The following is a 25,150-nucleotide window of genomic DNA, read 5'->3' as shown; positions in this document are numbered from 1 at the left end:
CGCAGGGTACATGTTAGCAAGAAGTTGTGACCAGAAGTGGAGCTGGAATTGAATCCAGGCTCAACAATATGGCACATGGGCATCCATAGCAACCCATGGGTATTCAACCTGCTTTATTAAACACCCACCTCTTGATGCAGATTTCTAATACAGATATATATTAAATATATCTAGAGGTAGCCATCTGAATTTACTAACTGCTACTTTTGCTTGATGTTCAGAACATTCACCTGTACCTTCAAAATAGTAACTTGTGTTAGCTGGTCTTTGTGCCTTTAGTGTATGTAAGAAATATCTGGGGAGCCTGTTAAAAACTCTAATCTTAACCTTCTCGGTCAGAATTTCTGATTCAGTAACTCTTGTTTAGCACTCAGAAATCTTAATTATTAAAAAGCTACCAACAATTCTGACATATATTGAGCACTTAGTGTAGGGGGTGTAGTGACTTAAAATTATGGACTGTCTAACTGGATATACTGGAAATGAATCTAAATCTGTCACTTAGTAGCTGTGAGACCGTAGGCAATTTACATAAGCTTAAGTTTCTTTCCATGTAAAATGAGACTCAAAATAGTTGCTACATCTTAGTTTCCTTGTGAGGATTAAATGGTTTAATCATAAAAAATATTTAGCACAGTCTTGGCACACACTAAGGGATTGTCTTAGGTTGAGTTTTCTGGAGAGCAAGGCCTAAGACAAGGGTTTGACTATAGTTGCTTAATTAAGAAGTGATCTTTGGAAACAAAATAAGGGATAAAGGAGATGGAGAGAGAATGGAGAAAAGCTGGTAGAGGATAAATCAATGAATTGGGCAATGAGGGTCCAAAACCATGGGAAACTTCCTGTGGGGAATCTATGATTGTCCCACCAGAGAAAGAAAGGCTGGGGACTTGTTCCACCAATTCCTGTTCCTTGCTGTTTAAAAAATGCTCCAGGCAGGTAAGTTGGCCTTCCTTCTTGGCTGTTCTTATGCATGGGTATTCAGTTTTCCTTGGCTTTAGATAAAGTCTTACCTCTCAAAGCTGAAACAGCACTGGCAACTTGATAAGGACTGTGCTGGTGTATGTACATGGAACTGTCAATCAGAGCTAGGCGGATAGTAGGGAGTCAGGAATTGCCTGATGGGACTCTTCACAGGCACCTGCTACAATGAGTAAATCTAAATGACAAATTATGTACCCCATAAATATTGGCCATTTTTATCAGATTTTAGTCACTGTGAGAAGTTCTTTATGTGCCTATGTCACTTATATCATGAAAACTTTTTGGGATATGACTTTGCCCATTTTATAAAAACTGTAACTGGAGAAATTCATGAAAATTAAAATGCACAGTATCACATTAAGAAGATGCAGCCTTTTTTTTTAAAGGTTTATTTATTTATTTGAAAGAGTTACACAGAGAGAGAAGGAGAGGCAGAGAGAGAGAGAGAGAGAGAGGCCTTCCATCCACTGGTTCACTCCCCAGTTGGTCACAATGGCGTAGGGCCAGATCCAAAGCCAGGAGCCAGGAGCCTCCTCTGGTCTCCCTCGCGGGTGCAGGGGCCCAAGGAATTGGGCCATTTTCCACTGCTTTCCCAGGCCATAGCAAAGAGCTGGAATGGAAGAGGAGCAGCCAGGACTAGAACAGGTGCCCATATGGGATGCCTGCACTGCAGGCAGCAGCTTTACCAGCTTTGACACAGGGCTGGCCTCAATGCAGTCTTGTTTTTAAAAGTAAGATGTCTTGACACAGCTATCTCTCCTTCAGTTGGAATGTTTGTATAATGATAATTTATGTTAATGAATAGGAATAGCTTCAGCTTTGTATACTTAAAGGACCAAGAATTTAAAAAGAAAAACTTTAGATATTTGGTTATCAAACATTAGAAGTCATTCCAATTCAGATTCCTTCTCTTCACAGTTAACTCTTCATTAGTTAGTGGGTAGGTTGTACACAGTTGACCCAAGCCTGTTATCTTCTTCCTCTTATCTTATCATTAAGTAGTTCTTCCATGTAAGGCTGGTTGTGAAATCCAGGTCCAGGTGAGTTTTATAATACATGAATATTTCTAATCTCAGTTTGATGAAAGTAACTTGAAGATTATAAAAGATAAGCTATTTAAAATATCTTTGAATTATAGAATTTTGGAATTAAATATTGCCTTAAAATTCATAGATTTGGCTTAGCTCATAACAGGTAAATTGTTTTGTGTCAAAGTGTTTAAAAGCAGAACTGAAAATATATATTGAAATTATTTTTGGAGTGAATAAATTCAGAAGAATATAGCAGTAATTAATATCTAATGACATTTTGGCAGATATTGGTAAAAAACTATATCAATTTTATAAGGAATATTTATATAATAAAAGATAGGATATGATAAGCCCAGATTTACTGCCTGATTATCTTAAATTAAAAACAAGTACTTGAAAATTTCAACTTCTTTGGTTAACATCATGAAACAATATCATAGAATATATTTCCTTTAAGAGCCTTCCTTATTCCAGCACAGAGATGAAACAATGCCTAAACAGAGTCTTTTTCTAAAAAAAAAAAAATGTTTTGCTGAGATTGAAATGTGAAATTGCTGATGTGCTGAGTGATTTTGAAGTGGGACTTGGTGCTGTGTCTGCACTTGGGCTGAGCAGCCCAGCTGGGCTGGTTGTTCTGTTGGAAGGAATACCTGCTGGTAGAGTAGCTGGCATGAGTTCCTTGATTTTCTGAATTATCATATCCTCATAATCAGTCCTAAGCCATGACACCATTATGAAGACTGAAATGCTAGGTTCCAGGAGAGTATCCAGGAGATTGAGTTTGAAGTGGAATATTTTATTTAGCCTCTTATCATTCAGTGTGTGGTGTGTGAGTGTGTATGTGTGTGTGAATTTATACATATATGTATATCCACATAGATTTTTGTGTTTGCCTTACTTAAGCCATGAGCCACTCATGTTAATTTATCCTAATGAGGTTTTAGACCCCCCAGATGTTCTTCAAGTAGTTAAGTAAGAAATATCATCTCACTTAAGAAGACTGAATCACATAAAATATATTTGGATTGCGCATACACTTAAGGAAGAAAAAATAATCATGTCTTACAGATACACTGCAGGGTCCAAAATAATGGATGCACTTTTAATTGAAAATGACAATGATATTCTTTCCCTGGTTTAGTGATTAGCTCTTTTTTCATGAGAGTTGGTAGATGAAGTCAATTGTTCCATGACAATCATGTTTTTGTGAAGTTCCAGTATTCCTTGCTTATCCCTTCAATATAATTTTTTAAAAGATTTATTTGAAAGGCAGAGTTACATAGCAGGGGAGGGAAGGAAGGTGGGAAGGAAGGAGAGAGAGAGAGAAAGAGAAAGAGAATCTTTCATTTGTTCATCGTTTCCAAAATGGCCACAACAGCCAGGGCTTGTCTAGGCCAAAGCTAGGAGCCAGGAACTTTTTCCAGGTCTTCCCAGATGGGTGCACAAGCCCAAGCACTTGGTCTTCACTGTTTTCCTAGTCCTATTAGCAGGGACGTGAATCAGAAGTGGAGCAGTCAGGACTCGAAACGGTGCTCATATGGTGACAACCTGCTATGCTGCAAATCAAGCACTCCATCAATATTCTTTCCCCAGTAACTTGCAAGAAACTTAGAATTTCATAGAATCAATATAGATTCCAACAATTAATGAGGATTTAAAGTTTTAAATTTGGAGAGCAGCAATTATAATTAGTACCAGAATAGTAATTCATATTTTGTAGAACATTTTGATAGGGTTAAATCATATGTCTTTCTTGCTCCATACTATTTCTAGTGCTGATATGAATAAGTTTATATTGTTTAATACTCAGAGGTTTCAAGATAGGTGAGGCAGAGGATGGTGTAATGACACAAACTGAGATGGTATGTCTAGAAGAGGAGCCCATGTTCATGGAGAATTATACATCTAGATCAGGAACATATTGGGTCTGTAGGTAAGGAAACATCCATGTGGAAGAATCAGCAGGTCGTTTTAACATGCTCTGCTGTGCCAAATGCCAAGATTCCCTCAAACAAATTAATGATATTTACTTTCTCACATTTGTATGACATTATGAATTCTTAAAAGAAGTTCAAATTATTTGGTGATAAGAATGTGAGCAATAATAAATAGCAAAATAAAAAATCTCATATATTTGTGCATATAGTCATGAAGGGCATATGTTAAATTTTCTGGGTCAAAATTGCTCCCAAATGCTGATGACTCTCACATGAATATTTTTAAGCCAGATTTTTATCAATAGCCAATTTGACAAGTTGACATAAATATTCATAATGACTTACGCTAACTTTGTGAAAGACAGGCTATTATTTTTTTCCATTCATCCGATATCTGCCCCTCCCATATGTCTAGCTCAGTTAAAAACACCTCAAGTTTATAAAATTATCTTCAAGAGTGTATATTTTTTAGCTTGTATAATTTTCTTTAAAAAAAAAAGACTTTGAATGGAATATGTCATTATTTCTATCATTTGAGCTTCATTTGGAAGTGGTCATCAAATAAGAATATAGTTTATAATTGGCCCTTTTGGTGACATATGGTTATTATGACCTGTGTTCCTGGATATAAAAATACATCAGTAAGGCATTTTATGTTTATCTTCTAGTCTAAACAACTACAAACAAAACAACTGAATGAAACTGGTCTTTTCTTAAGAGGTACACAGCTAAGGGAAGAGGTACATGATAGCAATAATGATAGAAATAATTTCACCAGACGAATTCTATTGTTTTGTCTCTTCCATTTTCAATGGACAAAGTACGTTACGTCATTCCTAATAATCCTGGCCATGTCTTTTCTGGAAAAGAGATGGGGCAAGGAGGAAAAGAAATCATCTTATTTGGCTTATTTATTTATTTAATTCTGCATTATACTTCCAGTATTCCCTCTAAGTGTGTTCAAGTGTCTCAATGAATTTGTAAGTTGCAAAGTGCACAATCTAAATGCAGGTTGCTATAGTCTCATGTCAATTTATAGAGGCCTTCAGAGCAATAGGTCTGTTGCTTCCCACCTCTAATCAATTAAATTTAAAATTGGCTACCAGAGACAGATTAAAGACCAAAAGAAAGTATAAAATCAAATTTCAAAAAATTTATTTATTTGAAAAGCATAGAGTGACACAGAAAGATGGATAGATAGAGAAAGGAAGAGAGAGGAGATAAGACAAAGAGAGAGAGAGAGAGCGAGATCATCCATCTGCTGATTTACTCCCCAAATGGCTTGAACAGCCAGGTCTTGGCCTGGTCAAACCTGGAGCCATGAACTTCATTCTGGTCTGCCACATATGGGTGGGAAGGGCCAAAGTACTTGAATCATCTTCCAGTGGTTTCCCAGGAGCATTAGCAGGAAGCTGGTTTGGAAGCCAGGTAGCCAGTAATTAATCAGCACTCCAGTATAAAATGCTATTGTCAGAAGTGGCAGTTTAACCTGCTGTGCCACAATGCTGGCCTCCCAGATCAAACACTTTTAGAACTTCTTTCACCAGGCCAATTTTTTGTTGCAGCAATTCAGCCACCACTTGAGATGCCTGCATCTGGTATCAGAGTACCTGGTTCAAGTCATAGCTACTACATTTCAGATCCAGGTTCCTGATTTTTTTTTTAATTTAAGATTTATTAATTAATTTATTTAAAGGCAGTTTCCGAGAAAGAGGTATAGAGAAAGGTGGTGGGGAGAGAGAGACAGAGAGAGGTCTTCCATCCACTGGTTCACTCCCCAAATGGCTGCAATGGCAGGAGCTGAGCTGATCCAAAGCCAGGAGTCAGGAGCTTCTTTAGGATCTCGCACGTGGGTGCAGGAGCCCAAGCACTTGGACCATCTTTCACTACTTTCCCAGATGCATTTACAGGGATCTGAATTAGAAGTGAAGCAGCAGGGACTTGAACTGGCTCCTATATGGGATGCTGGCACTGCATGCAGCAGCTTTACCTGCTAAGCCAAGCACCGGCCCCTCAGGTTCTGTTAATGTGTCCCCTGGGAGGCAGCAGGTGGTGCCTCAGGTACTTGGGTCCCTGACACCTGAGTGGGAGATCCAGATGGAATTTTCATTTCCTGCCTTTGACTTGGCCCAGCTCTGGCTGTCGTTGTCATTTGGAAAGTCAGCCAGTAGATGGAAGATCTCTCTCCAATCTGAGTCTCTGCCTCTCTGTGTGCCTCTTAAATTAAATAAAAAAAACAAAAACTTATTATATGTATCTAAAATGTTCCAGCACTGAAATACACAGGGAATTTGATTTTTCTGTGTCTGTGTATTTTTTGTGGATTATGATTGCTATATGATAAAATATTTTGATAACTAAATATAAAAGAATGAAGTCTACATTAACATGGCATGATAATGATTATTTTTAAAAGTAAATATTTGTATCCTGTATAAAATCTATGAACCAATTAGTGCGATTATTCTTGTTTGATTGCTTGTTGTAGCAGTCTAATATGCTACTGGAATATGGCAACACTCACCAAGTCAGCTAAACCTTAAAATAAGACTTGGAGAGTTTATCCAATGTTGCATTCTGCCATTGTTTGCTTTTAAAAAAATTCCTATTCTAATACTTATATAAAATAATCATATTCAAAATATTACTATACTGCTACCTATATATACATCTGGGGAGTTCACAGACACAAACAACCAATCATAGTATCTTTCTGGAGATTGGATCTATAACCCTTCGTATCAAATTTTATCATTTATTTATTTATTTTGTTAGTTTTTTATTTAAAAGTCATGGCATCAGAGACAGAGCGAGAGACAGAGAAAAAAGATACTTTACATCTGCTGTCTAATTCCCCAAATGCCTGCCACATCTGAGAATGGGCCACACCACAGTCAGAATCCAAAAACTCCATGTAGGTGTCTTATATCGGTGGCAATATTCCAAGTACTTGGACCGTTATGTATTGCCTCTATGGTACGTTATCAGAAGTTGGATCAGAAGCAAAGTGGTCAGGACTTGAACCAAGCATTCTGTATGGGATTCAGGTGTGTTCATTCTTTAAAATTAATTTTCAGAATTATAAGGGATTTGAATAAATTCTTTATTAAAGAATTTAGAATTAGGATTGAGTTGAGAATTAGGTTATTAAATTGAGTGATAAATACATCAATTTAGAAGTAAAAACTTATACTTTTCATCAATAATTAATTTCATCTTTCAATTATACAAGTGTTCTTGGCATAAGAAAGATCACGATGCACTGAAAACAAAGATGAACTTTGGGGCTACCCATTCAGGCTGTGCCACCAAGTAAATGTGAAGCTTGAAAAAAGTGTTTACTTTGTCAAACCCTGGTTTCCTTAGGTAACAGATGGTGATAATCTTAACTAATAGGGAGAATGATGTCTTAGGGAGCCTGAGGGATGCAGATGTTGTGTCTATACACCAACTCCTTCACCAACACCTCCAATCCATCCTTTCTTGGTAGGTGGTAACCACTGTCTAGTCTGAACTGGTTTCTCCATGGCTCCATTTTTCTGGTATGTTCCAAGAGTCTTACAGATTCCTTTATTATTTTAAAATTATAGTACATAAATACAATATATAAAATTATAGCATTATAATGGAATGATATTCCATTGTATTTATGTACCACATTTTCTTTGTCCAGTCCTCATGATGAACTCTTGGTTGTCGTGAATAGTAATACAATAACATGGAAGGGCAGATGCCTCTTTGAGAAGTGGACTTAATTTTCCTTGGATATATATACCTAGAAGTAGGATTGCTAAATCACGTGATAGTTTCATTTTTAGATTTCTGGGGAACCTCCATACTGTTTTCCACAATGGCTGTCCTAATTTACGTTCGTTTCAACAATGACAAGGGTTTTTCTTTTCTCCACATCCTTGCCAACACTTGTGATCTTTTGACTTTTTTGGAAATAGCCAGTCTTACTGGAGTGAGGTGATGTGTCATTGTGGGTTTTTAAAAATTTTTGTTTAAGTTCTGCAAGTTTCATATATTTTATTATATACAGATTTAGGAACATAGTGGCACTTCCCCCCTTTCCTCCCTCATGCCCATGCTCCAATCCTTCCTCTCTCTCCCTCTCAGATTCCCACTTTTAATTTTTACAATGATCTATTTTCAGTATACTTAACAATCATATAATTAACCCTATTCTAAGTAAAAGAGTTCAACAAATAGTATGAAGAGAAAACAAACAAAAACACTGTTGCACAATGGAAGAGACATGGGCTATAAATAATCAAGGATTCTCAAAATGTCTATTTTACTCCAATACATTGATTTTTCAGGGACTCTATTAGTTACCTGGGATCAGGGAAAATATATGAAACCTGTCTTTTTGGGACTAGCTTATTTCACTAAGATAATGATTTCCAGTTGCCTCTATTTTGTTGCAAAAAAAAGGATTTCATTTTTTTTTCATTTTTTTTATTACTCCATCTTGTATATATGCCATAATTTCTTTATCCAGTCAACAATTGATGGACATCAGGATTGATTCTATATTTTAACTATTGTGAATTGTGCTCATTGAACATGGGGGTACAGATGACTCTTTCATATTCGGATTTCTTTTTGTTTGGTTAAATTCCCAGGAGTGGCATGGCTGGATCATAAGATAGGTCTATATTCAGATTCCTGAGGTATACCATACTGTCTTCCACAGTGATTGCACTAGTTTACATTCTCACCAACAGTGGAACAGGGTACCTTTTTTCCCACATCCTCACTAGGTGTGATCAGATTTGATGTATGAGAAAAAGTTTATAAGAATTCAATCACAGGAGTGTCAAATTGTTAAATCAGCAACAGGAGTCACTGTGTACTTACACCCCATGTGGGATCTGTTCCTAATGTGTCGTCTAAAGCCAAGTGATGCTATAACTAGTACTGAAACAGTATTTTTATACTTTGCGTTTCTGTGTGGGCACAAACTGATGAGGTCTTTACTAATTATATACTGAAGTGATCTTCTGTATATAAAGAGAATTGGAAATGAAAAAAAAAAAACAACCTGGTGTTAAAATGGAAATGGCATAGAAAATTAATTAATTTGAAAAAAAAAATATGTAGGATCTCTGTCTTTAATGTGCTGTACATTGCTATTTAATGCTATAATTAGTAATCCAATGGTAGTTTTTTCACTTGATGTTGCTATATGGGCAAAATGTTGAAATCTTTACCTAATATATACTAAACTGATCTTCTGTATACAAAGAGAATTGAAAATGAATCTTTACATGAATGGAAGGGGAAAGGGAGCGGGAAAGGGGAGGGTTGCGGGCGGGAGGGAAGTTATGGGAGGGGGGAAGCCATTGTAACCCATAAGCTATACTTTGGAAATTTATATTCATTAAATAAAAGTTTAATAAAAAAAAAGAATTCAATCACAGTATGAATAATTTTAAAATAAAATTTTACTTAATTTTATCAAGAAAACAAAACTAAAGAAAAACTGAAAGAAACTCTATACTTCACAGATATATTATTTATTTATTTTTTTGTTTCCCAGACACATTTCTTCTAAAAAGTTTCTGATATTAATGTGAGATAAAAATATAGAACTTTACCTTTGTAATTTCTATTAAACTACTGGCAGATTTTTTGACCTTTTTTTTTTTTTTTTTAAGATTTATCTATTTGAAAGTCAGAATTGTAGAGAGGCAGAAGCAGAGGCAGAGACAGAGAGAGAGAGAGGTCTTTCATCCACTGGTTCATTTCCCAGATGGCCACAATGGCTGAAGCTGGGCTGATCTGAAGCCAGGAGCCAGGAGCTTCTTCCAGGTCTCCCATGCGAGTGCAGGGGCCCAAGTGAAGTAGGCAGGCATATAGATTAAAATTAATTAGGTTTGTGAGCTGGAAGACCACGCCTTCGCCATGCCCCTGGGTGACCTTATGCCCTGCCCTACCTGATACCTTCGCCATGCCACTGTGTGACGTCATCCCCCTACCTGGCCACACCTGGGTGCCCACCAGCCAATCAGATTAATTAACCACTCCTCTTTGGAAGTGGGTTAAAAGCCTGGGTCAAGATGTGTCCGGGCCTGCTCTTCTTCCCTGGCCTCTTGGCAGGAGGGGGCTAGCTGTAGCCCTGCGCCCTAGGCTTCCTGGCCTTGGTACTCCTCCATGTGGCTGGTTCCTGGTGCTCAGTATGAACCCTGATTCACCTCTCTTTCTTTTAATAAAGCTCTCACTCTCCTATGCATCTTTCTCTCTAAATAAAAGCTTAAAATGTACCATGCTGCCTTGTTCATCTGTGCTGGTATTTAGAATTCTTCTCTAAATATTAGGCAAGAACCCTCTTGGGCTTATTAATATTGGGGATTTATTAATAAGCATATGATGAAATCATATGGCACCCCAAATTCTGGTAGCATATGTGGCACCCCAGATGGTGCTTCTGGGGAACTTTAAAGGGCCACATTTTTGTATAAATTTTAGGGGGTCATGTCCAATTTCACAAGGACTTGCGCCATCTTCTACTGCTTTTCCAAGCCATAACAGAGTTGGATCGGAAGTGGAGCAGCCAGGACTAGAACCGGTGCCCAAATAGGATGCCAGCACTGCAGGTGGCAGGTTTTTCCACTATGCCAGAGCACTGGCTCCAGATTTTTTTCTAACATTGTTTCATTGAGGATTGAGTTCTTGAAAAGATCTTTCTTTTGAAATTTTCTGTTTTCCAGCTTTCTAGCTCATCTCAGCTCTAGGCCTTATCTCATTCTTCTACGTAACACTTAAAACTCAATGTTCTAGATACCTAAAATTTCCAGGTACACTTACGTCAACTGCAGTTGCTATTTTGGTTGTCCTGCTGCATTTTCATTTTCAGCCTCCAAGAATGTAGGTCATTTTGTGTTGTACTCAGTCATGAATCTGTTAATGCTTGCAATAGTTTACACAGAACTCCTACATGTTTTTTTTTTTCTTTTTAATTTTCAAAATATTTAGCCTGCCATAGTGGTAGAAATTAGATCCCTCTTGAATTTTCATATCAGGATTTCTTGTTCCCTAGAGTTTTTGTTTAGATTCATGGATTCATAACCTTTTGAATTCAATGTTATTTTTTCTTTTTTTAGCAGAATATTCTTTAAGTTTTCAGGGTACTGATCCATTTCCTTTTAAGTTTCATGTAAAAATATAAAGCTAGGATTTTATTGATTGAGAATAACAAAGATGTAAAATAACAGTGCTTTAAATAAGGAACCGTTTCTCTCATTCAGATCTGGAGGGGGTTGTCTAAGCTTGCATGGTAATACTCTTGCAAAAGAGGCTTGCTGCTTCCACTTCCTCTCTTCTGGCTTGTGATATTGCATATTGCTTTAGCCACTATTTCCAGTTTTAGGCTGTTAGTCAAAACAAGGAACAAAGAATTATAAAATTGTAGAAAGGGCATACACCAATAATTTCATAGGCAAAGTTCATAGAAATGGCTACATGACCCTCTGGTTTATAAATTATTGATCAGAACTTTACATATGTTGCTGAAGGTAATAGAGCAAATATGATCCTGATCCATTCTTTAGGTAATAAATTAAAATCTGTGACCAGAGAAGCAGCATAAAATCAGTTTAGAGAGAAACAGCTTTCTCTGTCACATTTATTTTATGACAGTGTATGTTTTCCAAGAAGAAAAATAAAGGGCATTCCACTCCATGTAACCAACTCCTATCATTCACAAAAATGTGTGAGAACATGTCATTAATATCTTCAAAATACAGGCCTGTTTTCTTTTTGTTCTTGTTTTTGTTCTTGTTATTGTTTGGGTACCATGTGTTAAGATTAATCCAAACTGTATTCTTCACTGAGCCTCAGTGAACATTTCTGTAGGAATTTTCCTAAATCAAACAATATTGTTTGAGTTATTTGCGTGATGCCTCCCCAGATTGAGTGGGACCGTGATGGAACTTTTTTTTCCCCATTGCCCTATAGTTCTTACCCAAATTTTACTGCATTCTGGAGGGATCGAATATATTTAGAAATTTCAAAAACAGGTATATGACTGTTAGGGTATAACTTGTTTCAACTTTGCTACTTCACTGATTCACATCATTGGTTAAAGATCACAGATTTGTTTATTGCAGAAGAGAGATGAAAATAAATTTAAGGCAGCCATAAATTGAGATTCTCTGTTCACATCAACATGTCTTATATTAATGAGGTGTTCACTGTAGCAGGCCCAAAACTCCTTTCCAGTGTGTTACAGTGTTGATTTTTTTCTGCCATTTCCTGAGTATGTGTCAGTAAATAGGGAAGAGATGAGTAGTAAGCCAGACTCCATATAAAAAGAAGTTCCTCCTTTATTTATTTATTCATTTTTTAAAAATAGTTCATCCATCCATGCTTATTGCAAGGCATTAGGATAAGGGCTTCACATACATTACTATTTTTAAAGATTTATTTTATTTATTTGAAAGAGTTACAGAGAGAGGCAGAGACAGAGACAGAGGTCTTCCATCTGCTGGTCTACTCCCCAGGTGGCCACAACAGCCAGAGCTGTGCCGATCTGAAGGCAGGAGCCAGGATCTTCCTCTGGGTCTCCCACGCGGGTTCGGGGGCCTGAAGACCTGGACCATCCTCCACTGACCACCCATGCCACAGCAGAGAGCCGGATTGGAGGAGGAGCAGCTGGGACTAGAACTAGTGCTCATATGTGATGCCGGTGCTTCGGGCCATGGCTTTAACCCGCTGGGCCACAGCACCGGCCCCCACATATATTATTCATTGTAATCCTTACAAAACCTTCTGTGGTTGAGACTAGTATCCTTCTCACGTTAGCAGTGAAGAATTGAGGATGTAGAGAGAACTAATAAATGGCCCAACTGTATTGTTCCAAAAAAACCCAGACTCTTGGTACTCACATGATCCTGCCTCCTTTTGATGAACACGACTATTTCAGTCTATAAAATAATGACTAGAACTCTTCAAGCATTTGTACATATTGGATTTCAGAACTCTGAGTGTTAACGTATTATTTTTTAACTTTATGCAATATGTGAGAAACCTGATGTTTATGCAGCTTCCTGATGTTAAGTGAAAAACAAAACAGAAAGCAAGTTTCAGTTTTGATTAGTCAACTGGAGGCAGCGTAAAGAGACCCTCAACTCAGGAGGCATTTTTATCATCTTCAAATGATTTAATGTGTTTTGATGATTATTTTTGACACTTTGAATAATTAACAAAGACATTGATAATTTCTGAAAGGGATAAGATACGCTCTTTCCTAAGTGATTTGAAAATTTTAAAGGCTTAATATATGTATGTAATCTGGATAGTTAGTGGCCAAAAAGTCCTGTACTGGGGTACCATTTGAAAGGAGGGGAAAAAACTCACCAAAATAATTCATCAGACATTTGAATGGCCGTGATTATATTTTGATTTATAAATTGCATTAATTTGGAAGCTTTATTAATCTCTTCAAATAACCAAAATGGTGCTTATAAAGTAGGTATACATATGTATATATAATATATACTATTTATAGATATTTAATGAAAAACAATTTTACATAAATAATATACAATCTTGATAATGAGTAGTAATGATTTGCCTAATAAATATGGTGATGACCACATTGCTTTCCTGTGAAAATGATATTGGGATGTTCATATAACTATTATGTGCTCATACTCCTACCTGCATTTTTGCCTGTTTACAAAGAATCAGGAAGCTTACATGTATTTTTCTCCATTCTATCTCTTGCACATAGTCAAGTCTCTGGCATGTAATAAGGATGCAATAAACATGATTGATTTAGTATTTTAGATCTAAGGCAAAGATTTACAGAAAGTACATAATTGTGTTCATTCTAAATTTGTAGAATTTGCACTGTTTTTTTGAGAAGAAAATATCTTCATCATGTGCTTCAGTTGTCCTCCCTGGACTCAATCAGTGTTATCTATTTTCTTTTTTTGTTTTTGCTATCTATTTTTAAAATGTCCTTCCAAGGGATATTTTTTATCAATCTACAAGAAATATTACATATATTCTCAAATACTTTTTTCAAACCAAAATAATAGTGTATTTATGTCAGCTAGACAAATTATAGAGTATGGAATTTAGCTAGATAATTTAAGGAGAAAGGTCCTGATTAAAAGATACAAATAGCTTCCAGAAACATTGAAAAGTGTGAAGAAACAGACTTTAGGTTGAAATTCCAGGGATAATCTTAAAGCTACACTCATCTACAGATATAACTTCAAGGAAAAGGTTTATTGGCTTCAGTGATGAAGCCACACCCAAACTGTTGATCCCAGTGCCGCCATATCTGTGTCTGGATTCTAGTTGCCTGGTATCACGCCTCTGCCCATCTCTAGGTAATTTCAGGTTATGTTCATGTTTCATCATCAGGATTGGTTATGAGCAGGGTCTTGGGTGAATGCATCTCACCGGTAAGACTCAAATCATATTTGAAACTGTAACTGTTAGGTATCAAGAAAACATTTTTCTTGGGCTTATATGTTCTAATCCTTATTTTTATTTTTGGTTTTATTTTACATTTCCAATTAACGATATATATCGAGGCTTATTCTATATAGCATTAAAGACCATATCAGTCTTTCTTATGGATTCATAGGAGTCCAAAAGATGGCTTTACCATGATTCATTTAATCTACTCCAGTTGAACAACTAGATTGTTTTTAATCTTTTTGATCAACAAGAAAAGTGGAAATAAATAGCTCTGTATCTATATTACTCATGTTTTCTGTTTGTACTTGAGAATATTTCTGAAAAGAACATCAAAATTGGCATTCCTGGTTTCAAATGCAGACCCCTATGTGCCTATATATCCTTAATTCATGACTGCAGAGAATTTAAACTTTTGTAGATGGACCTTTCTTTAGTGGGAGAAGAAATCCAGCAGAGACACAAATCCCTTTCTTTGTCTTCCTGGGCTGATCTAAGCAGCAGCTGTTTAGATGACCTTTTGCAAGATTGTCAAATAATCAGGGAAGGGAACTATGGTGCAGTGAGTTAAGCTGCCACTTTGGATTCCTGCATGCCATATTGTAGTGCCTCATGCGCAGTCTTGCCTCTACTTCCAGTACAGCTTTTTGATAATGCACATGCTGGAGATAGCAGATAATGGGTCAAGTACTTGGGTCCCTGCCATTCACATGGGAGACCTGGATGGAGTTCTTGGCTCTTAGCTTTGGCCTGGCCCAGTCCTAGCTATTGCAGGCATTTAGAGAATGAATCAGCAGGCAGATCTCTCTCTCTCTCTCTCCCCTCCTCTCTCCTTCTCTCCCTGTCTCCCTCTTTTTCTCTCTCCCTCTCTTCCTCTGCCTTTCATATAAATAAAAATAAATGAGAGAGAGAGAGAGAGAGAGAGAGAGAGAGAGAATGAGCATCAGATTTTATTTGATACTACTTGCTTTCTTATAACTGACCCAGTAGGGACCTTACGTCACTTCTGAGTCCTATTCCCCATCAACTTGAATCTCATTACTTGTGATCCCAGTTTTAAGAAAGTACATATATCTTTGCTTCACATTCTTCCTTTTGGGTAATACAGTGTAAGCAAGGAGACATATGATAAACAAAGCCTAACATATCAAATGATGACACATGTCATAAAATAAAGAAGAAGGTCAAAGCTGCCATTTGGCAGTGTGGTAATGGCTGTGGTTTGTGTTCCAAATACCCCCGTCAGGACAAAGTACTCATCCTCCCGACTGATGGGAGTGTTGGCAGCAGTGGAGTCTCAGCCGAGTCTCATTCTGAGAATTACCCTCAGTTGAAGACACCGATCTTCCAGGGCCACACTCCTGCTCTTAATCCTAAGAATACATCTGTTCCAATTTCAGTGTTAAAATCATACAATGTTCCTCATTAAAATGATAGTAAAAGGCAGTTTAAACATATTAATACTTAGAAAAACAAAAAGTTGACAATGCTATCTTTAGCTATGATTAGTATTGTGGTGGTGTTTCTATTTATACTTTTAAAAAATTATATGTCTAGGAATTTGTAGTGATAAAATTTTTGTGTCTTTAAATGGTAATAACAAGATAAGTCACTTATTGAATGGTTCCTCATTTATAACTTAGCTTCTTAGCTTCTAAACTATTTAAAATATGTAAAGAACAAGGTGCATAAGATGATGCAAATATCAGATTTTCACAGACTTGAATATTTACAGCATCATAAGACTAATTTGCAATTCATTGAGCTTAGAGTTGGCATCCTTAGCATTGATGCCTTTGATGATTTTAAGCTAAGAGAAAGAGTACTGGATTTACAGCACAATAAGCATGAATGGGAAGAGAAATATGCAACAGTCAGAAATGCAGCAGAGCAGTTGTTATGTCCTTGTGATTTGATAGTGTTTTCAGACTTCCTGGAGTTAAACTCCTCTGGAATCAGTTTTCACCTATGGGGCCTGAGACAGATTGTGGCAAATCTGACAAGGCTCCCTGGAGACCATGATGCTCTCAGTCACCATATGGCCTGAAAGGACTCTTCATATGTTACACTATTCTGCAATAGGGACTTGTAGCTAATCTTTAGAGTACATTCTTAATCCCATGAACCTAATTATCTGTGAAGGACAGTTTAAGGGGTCCTCCTTAAAATTATTCATATGAGTCCATGTTCTTTTATCATGGGGCATATATAACTCTCATTATACAGTGATTGCATTTTGGCTTGGAGAATGTTCTAAGAAGGATTAAAGGATTATTCATCTCCATGGTGATCTGTGAACCCATTGTTGATCATAAATACAAATGTATCCAACTCATTCACATTTTCAGAATACCTTAGCTTTCACATACGTGATAAATGTTCATGTTTCACATTGGCCATAGAGAAACATTGAAGTCCTTGCTAGAAACTTAGATAAAATCAGTGCTTTCTGAGATTATAATTTTTGCTCTATTGTTATATTTTACCATATAATTAAGAGCTATATTGATTCTGTTTCAACCTTTTCTTCACAAGATTGCTTGGAATTGCCTTTCTATATGTAGGCATGGGCTCAGTGGTGATTGCTCTTTTTCAATTTTTGTAGCTGATATTGTGATTCTAGCTCAACTGTCATGAAGCGTGATATGTGAATGAAGAGAAGCTGGGCTTACATGTTAAGATAACTCAGAATAACAGCATAATGACAAATACTCTATTCTTTAATATGCAGATATTCAAATCATAGGAGAAAAAAGAAAACAATAGTCTCACATGTATCAAATGGTTGATTAAACTTTGTGAAAACATGTTACACATCAGTAAAATTTCAGCAATCTCTTAACCTATACTTACGGTACACTAGTTATAATAAACATTGCTCACAAGAAAGTTCATATGCTTGTGCTGCTCTGTTGGAGTTACAAATATAATTTGAGTTAGAGTATATTTCAAAATATAAATGAAGTAGAAATATTTAAAATCTTTTCTTTTTTTGTAATTTTTATTAATATAAATAGAACAGACTTCAAGTATTTCATAGATGCAATTCTTACAAGATAGTCCTTCTTCTCCCTCCCTTCCTCTCAGTCTTAATTTATTTTATAATTTATGGAGCAATGCATTATAAACGCTATATTATAATATTAAACCCTCACAAATATTGGGGTTAAGGAAAACAGTTGTATTTAAAGACAATGCATGGTAATACATTGGCTAGTGTAGCAAGTAAGATCCCAAAATATCAGCTGAATAGGGGCTAGCACAAGCACAACGGTTCATAAGGGATTCCTTCAGATAAAACAAGTAATTTTAGACAAGAGAGCACTCAGTAACAGATCTGGAACTAAATCATTGCAGACATCACTTAGACACTTTGTTCCACCTCTACTTTTTTAAATGAACCCTTAATAGGTTCATTTAGTAATGGGCTGAAAAGGGGGGGAATGTCCTGAACCCCAGCTGCACAGCTCATTCACCTGTACAAACAACTTGAACTTGACTTCTCTCCAAATGGTTTCCTAGTAATCTTCCCAAAGTACGGCTGCTATATATAAAACATGAATTATAGCAGAGAAGGTCCTGCTGTGTTGTGAATCACAGTGCACTCGACCACACTTGAGCAGGTTGTAGGATGAAAAGAATAAAATGTGTGCAAAGCCTCCTTCTTTCCCTTTCCCCAGCTGGTAAAGTCAACGCACGGCAGCTTCCTGTATTGCTTTATTCTGTGTTCAGCTGTACCAGATACAACCTGTCTCATTCCCTCGTCACCTTTTAGTATAAAAATAAATGGTAAGAACATCATTCCTTTCTTGAGACACTGGGGCCAAATCAATTGCCTAATCAAGTGAAAACAAAACATCTGTGGTGTATGAAAGGGAGGGTGGCTTTCTCTGGAGATTTTTATAAACTGATTAAGTCAGGGCACTGCTAATCCTCTATCCTGCACTTCAGATGTTACATTGACAAGGAAGATTAGGATGAAAAGATAATGGTTATGTCACCAGCATGCAATAAACAATCTGAGAAGAGCCTGCAGAGGCTCAGAAATGTTCCCATTACAAATGTAAATGTGAACTTTAGCTCCTGGGCTAGAGGGTTCTATAAGAGAAGGCTGCCTCTGTGTCAAAAAGATACAAAGAGAAGGAGAGAAAAACAGTAAAAAGACTTTATTCTAATGGCATAAAGTGCTAATTTCCATGTGCTTATTATGTTACATTTAAGATATGTGAATTTGGTCTGATAACATCTATATGACTTACTTGGAAAATTGTTCTGGAAACTAAATTGGATGATGTTTGGGAACATAAATGGTACATGTGTGTGTCTAGACTGTACCAAATTCTTGAGAAACTAATTCAGAGAGAATAAGTCTCCCATCAGTGCTGCTCACAGGGTCCAGGTTGTGCATTAGAAGGAAACTTTTCATGGAGTAAATCGACATAGGGTTTCAGTTCATACACATCTGTTCAGCTAGACCTCAGCTCATATGCTCCACATGAAAAATGCCTCAAGTGACAAAATGCACTGAAAATTCACTTTTACATTAGAAGATACTTTTAATTTTAACATTACTTCTATCTTTTGACCCTACACTAAATATATAGAAAGATACTAAGTTTTCAGAGACATTTTAAACTTGAAGCAAGCAAGAAAATGTAAGAATAAAATGACATTATTATAAAAATGATCATTTCAAATTATTGCTTGGATTCTGGTAAAAAAGGGATGGTTAAAGTCTGATTTGTCATTTTCTTCTGATCCTTCCATAATGAAGGAAATAGAAAAGCTAGAATTGCAAACATCACACTAAAAATAAATACTGTAAGATGAAAAATGAAAAATGCAATGCTGTAGCTGTTTTTCTCAGGAGAGAAGACACCTTATGTGAGAAAATAAATCCTTTTTCCTGAGCCTGAGAACTTTACAGCCTGGTAAGAAAGAAGCAGGAACAAATAGAAAATAATAACCCAATGTAAAAAGTGCTCTGAATGAAAAACAAAAAGGCTCATAGGGTAATATAGAGAATATATGAGAAACAAAATACTAGTATTTGTGAATAAAGAAAGGAAGAGATGATATTTTATGTTAGTTTTTAGATATAAAGCAAAATTACTGGAGCAAAGATGATAGAATTTCAGACAGAGGGTAGGGTATCCTGTTCTATGGCTGCATGAAATACTGTGGCTGCTTTGATAGTTTGCTGTTACTAGATCCCAGGCAGTGAGAAGGGACTTCAAAAACATTGAATATCCACACAAGGTTCAAATCATGAAAAACTGTAGTACCTTGCCACGTCATTAGAATTTTTGCTGACAATTTATGTGTTGTCAAGTGGTAGGCATATTTGTTGAATGAATATGTGAAAGGCTTTTCATTGGGCAGAGAGGTTGAAGGTGTACATAACAGGACGATTTAGGAGCTGGTTGCCTGATTTAGGCAAACAATGAGTAGCACTTGAGCAGAGGAAGGGGCCATGGGACTTACATGTAGACCACAGTTTCAGTTGTGATGGAGGCAGAATCAAAAGTGTGTGGTGGCAAATTACATCTGGGACCTCAGAGTTCAATAGTTTGGCAAAAAGTAAAAAAAAAAAAAATTAATAAATAAAGATCTTTATTCTCGGCAGCTCTGAACTGGCTAGTAGAAGTAGAAGACAACACTTTGAAAATGGAAAGGTGTTTGGTTCTCCTCTGCCTTGATGGAACCCATGTACCAAGGAAGAGGGCTTAGGGAACAGAGGAGGGACCAGAATTCAACCCCTACTTGTCATCTCACCTGAATACATGGCTGCAGTGTGCGAACTACATAACCTTCCACAGTTGTCTCAGTGGGTGGGATCATTTTCATATTTCTGACTTAAATCATTTCATCATTGGGCTGTAATTCATTAAAGGGGAGAAAATTAAAATTGCTTGGAAGAATAGCTATAGCAGGAAGAGTAAGGTTTGCTCTTGACAGTGAATTGGGTGTGTTTGGGAGACATTCAAATGAGGATATCTTGATTTCCATTCAAAATAAGAATATTTAATTTAGGAAAGTGATGTAAAATTTAGGAACCATGATTTTGCAAGCAGCAAAGAAATACTGGGGTGAGGTACCTCCAAGTTGACTGTTCAGGACTAATTTTGGAAGGATGTGATTGAAATGGAGATAATGGACACTAACAGAGATGATGGAATTGGACTGAACAAAACCAAAAATTAGAGAACTATGCTCATAACCTGTAGTAAAGGAAGGGCAGAGAAAAGAATTTGGGGTGATTTACCCCCTCAGAAGTAATTAGAACTTGTCTAAGTGCTATGATCTGAATGTTTATGTCTCTGTAAAACTCACATGATGAGATCCTAATCCCTAAGATAATAGTATTGACTAGTGGGGCCTTTGAGATCGGTTATGAAATTAATTTTCTTTCCTTTCTTCCCTTCTTCCCTCCCTCCCTCTCTTTGTCCCTCCCTCTCTCCCTCCCTCTCTTCTTTTCTCTCTTTTTTAAAGATTTTATTTATTTATTTGAGAAGTAGAGCTATAGACAGAGAGAGAGAGAGAGAGAGAGAGAGAGAAAGGTCTTCCATCCACTGGTTCACCCCTCCAAGTGATCACAATGGCTATAGCTGGGCTGATCAGAAGCCAGGAGCCCAGAGACTCCTGGGTCTCCTGTGTTGGTACAGGGGCCTAAGCACTTAGTCCATCTTCTACAGCTTTCCCAGGCCATAAGCAGAGAGCTGGATAGGAAGAGGAACAGCTTGGACATGTACTGGTGCCCATATGGGATGCCGGCACCACAAGCAAAGGCTTAGCCTACTATGCCACAGTGCTGGCCCCAGAAATCAGGTTTCTTATAAAGGAGACTACAAAGAGACCCCTCCCTCCACCCCGTGAGAAAGCAGATTCTATGTGTGAGCCAGAACCAGGCTCTCACCGAACACTAAATCTTCATTGGATCATGGACCTCTAAGTCCCTTAATCTGTGAGAAATAAATTTCTGCTGTTGATAAGCTGCTCAGTTCTTGATATTTTTAATGACAGCCTGAAAAATCTAAGACACTATGAAAAGAAATATTTAGTGTGATGACAGATGCAAAAGGCATGTTGGGGTGGGTTAATTTTGTCTTCGAGTTGGAGAGTTCAGATTATGCTGAACAAATGTGAAGTATTTTGTTCTTGTTTTTAAATGGGAGAGAGTCCGGATTACTTGACATGCTACAGTCCATTTTTTTTTTCATTCATTTGTATCAGAAAAGCATATTAAAATGAAATTTTCTGTTCAGTTTTCCTTTTTACATGCTTCAGTTCCAGCTAAATGATAGACAATGACCTTCATTTTGGGAATTACAGTAATATAATCCTAAGATCCTGTGAAAAATTTTGATATTGAACATTTCTCCATGAATTCATGTTTTTTTTTTTTTTTTTTTTTTGATGGGCAGAATGGACAGTGAGAGAGAGAGACAGAGAGAAAAGTCTTCCTTTGCCGTTGGTTCACCCTCCAATGGCCGCCGCGGCTGGCGCGCTGCTGCCAGTGCACCGCGCTGATCCGATGGCAGGAGCCAGGTGCTTCTCCTGGTCTCCCTTGCAGGTGCAGGGCCCAAGGACCTGGGCCATCCTCCACTGCACTCCCTGGCCACAGCAGAGAGCTGGCCTGGAAGAGGGGCAACTGGGACAGAATCCGGTGCCCCGACCGGGACTAGAACCCAGTGTGCAGGCGCCGCAAGGTGGAGGATTAGCCTAGTGAGCCGCGGCGCTGGCCGAATTCATGTTTTTTTATTCTGTTACACTCACTGTGTATTTATAAGCTGTGGAGAGAACTATGTAAGGACTGTATGGTAGCTTCCAAGTCAGCTTCCAGTGCATCCTGCTTTCCAGTGTTCCCATCCTCATGCAGTTCCCTCCCCTATGCTGCCAGGATGGTCTGTAGGATCAAACTCTAGCTCTGAGGTCTATAGAAGTGATGTATACAACTTTGGAGACTAGGTTAAGAAAGAGTATGACTTCTCTTTCTTGAATCACTCCTTCTCAGAAAGGTAGCCACACTGTCATGAGCAACCCTATCGATGAGGAACTGAGGGTTGCCAGCTCTCACCATGGGCGCGGTGTGGCCGTGGAGCTTTCTTTGCAGTGACTGCAGCCAGTGGTGACAGCTTCACAACAACATCTCGAGGGAATCCTGCCCAAGAACCATCCATCAGAGCTCTTTCTGATTCTTGACCTTGAGAACTTGTATAAAATAACAAGGATGTGCAGGTTTCAGTTGTAAAGTTTTGGCATAGTATATTATATATAGTATTAGCTATTTAATACATACTGAGATCATCTCAATTTTGATTCACTAATCAATTCCTTTCTTGAAAAAAAGAAAATCTATCAGATAACCAATATATAATGTGGATTTAAAATACGGAATTATGTTTTACTCTATTTTTTTAAAGATTTATTTATTTATTTGAAAGTCAGAGTTACATAGAGAGAGGAGAGGCAGAGAGAGAGAGAGAGAAGTCTTCCATCTGATGGTTCACTCCCCAATTGGCTGCAATGGACAGAGCTGTGCAAATCTGAAGACAGAAGCCAGGAGCTTCTTCTGGGTCTCTCATGTGGATACAGGGACCCAAGGAGTTGGGCCATCTTCTACTGCTTTCACAGGCCCTAGCAGAGGGGTGGATCAGAAGTGGAGCAGCTTGGGTCTTGAACCAGCGCCCATAATGGATGCCGGCACTTCAGGCCAGGGTGTTAGCCCACTGCGTTACAGCGCCGGCCTCTGTTTGTTCTTTTTTTGAAAGCAAAATTTGTTTATATAGCTGGCTCACATTAGCTGTCTGTCTACTTTTTATTTCACTTTTTATTTTTAATTGACAAACAATAATTTATTTATGAAGCACAACATGCCATGCACATGTGTAAACATTTTAAAAAGCTTAACATGTTCATCCCCTCAAATACCATTTTTTGTATTAAGATCATTTAAAAATCTACATCTTTTGACATTTTGAAATATGTAACATAATACTATTAAATGTGGTTGCCATATTATACAGTTCATCGTGAAAATGTGTTCCTCCTACCTACCAAACCTTTCTACACTCTGATCAACATCTTCTCTCTCCCAGCTTCTGATAACCACCATTCTATTCTTTACTTGTGTAAAGTTTGTAAAGTTTGACATTTTAGTTTCACATATAAGTGACACATGTGGTGTTTTTCTTCTATGTATGGTCTATTTCACTTAGCATAATGTCAATTTATTCTTTAAGATCGAAATAACTTTTTTGCTTAGAATTCTGTTTTACTTCATCAAATTCAAGGATTTAGGTTAGTCTTTACATCTTCTTAATCTCCTCCATTAGTTTATTGATTTAGGCTTCAACCATTATCTAGGAGTTTGATTCTCTAGTGCCTTTTTCCCACTTTGGGAATGGGTGACTTCTTTTCCCCTGTGCTGCCAGTGGCGCTGATGCCTTCAGGCCCACTGTAGGGTTCTGAAGTCTTGAGACAGATAAAGATGATTTAAGCACAGTTAAAAGGGAAACTCTCCCATCATTCTTTCCCCTTGTTTCTTAACTTTCTCTCTAGACTTTTCCTTTTTCTTTCCACTGCTATTCCAGGCTTCTATTTTTTCCCTTTAAATTATATTGCTTTTCTAAGAGAAGTCAGGAGTCTTATGCTTGCCATTTTTGCAGTTTTCCACATAATATATGAACAGACCACAGGAAGGCACACATATATCATCTTTCCCTGGCCTTTGTTTGCAAAGAGAATCATAAGACTGCTGAGGAGTCTGTCACACAGTCAAAAAAGACAAATAGGAGTGGAGCAGTGGCTAAGTCACCACTTAGGACCTCCACAGCTCTGGTCTAAGTGTCTGGTTCAAGTCTTGGTCACTCCGCTTCTGACCTCGCTTCCTGCTGACATGCACCCTGGGAAACGGCAGATGATGGCTCAATTACTTAGGTACTTGCAACCTACATTTGAGATTTGGATGGAGTTTCCAGTGCCTGGATTAAGGTTGCCCCATCTTTGACTGTTGTGGGCATTTAAGGAATGAAGTAGTAGATAAAAAAAAAAAAGTCTCTCCATCTGTCTCTCAAATAAAAGCAAAAGTAACAAACACATGTATCTTTATATATGTGTACACATATATAATACAGATATATAGTTGGCCTTCTGTCAGCAACTTCTACATTTCTAGATTCAACCAACTATTGGTTGAAAGTATTCCAAAAATACTGCATCTGTATTGATTTTGTTCTTACTATTTCTCTTAAGCAATGCAGCATAACAACTGTTTATATAGCATTTGCATTATATTAGCTGTTATAAGTAATCTAATGATGACTTAAAGTATAGGAAGTAGTATGTACATGGATTATCCTATGCCATTTTCTATAAGGGATTTGAGCATCTGTGGATTTGGGTACCCATCCCCACAGATACTGTAGGATGAGTGTGCATATAAGCACTCACACTCACATTGATTCATCTATATACTTGTATATAATTATCTCTAAACATCAGCTTTTAATATAATTTTTATGAAAATATAAAAGTACCTAAAAATTATATGACTTGATGCCTAAAATAAATGTACTGTTCTATTCAATTTAAATTCATAGGACAATATGGGCAGCCTAAAGTTTTTATCAAGTTAATTGTATTTTATCCAAAAAAAACTTTTTGATTGGTGACTTAGGTTAAGTATAGTTTTTAAATGGTAGGTTCAAATCAATGCATGTGTATCATGTGCAGAGTAATTCTCAATTGTTATAAAAATTA

Source organism: Lepus europaeus, chromosome 15 (assembly GCF_033115175.1).
Source record: "Lepus europaeus isolate LE1 chromosome 15, mLepTim1.pri, whole genome shotgun sequence".
Taxonomy (NCBI): Eukaryota; Metazoa; Chordata; class Mammalia; order Lagomorpha; family Leporidae; genus Lepus; species Lepus europaeus.
This window is presented reverse-complemented; position numbering follows the sequence as displayed.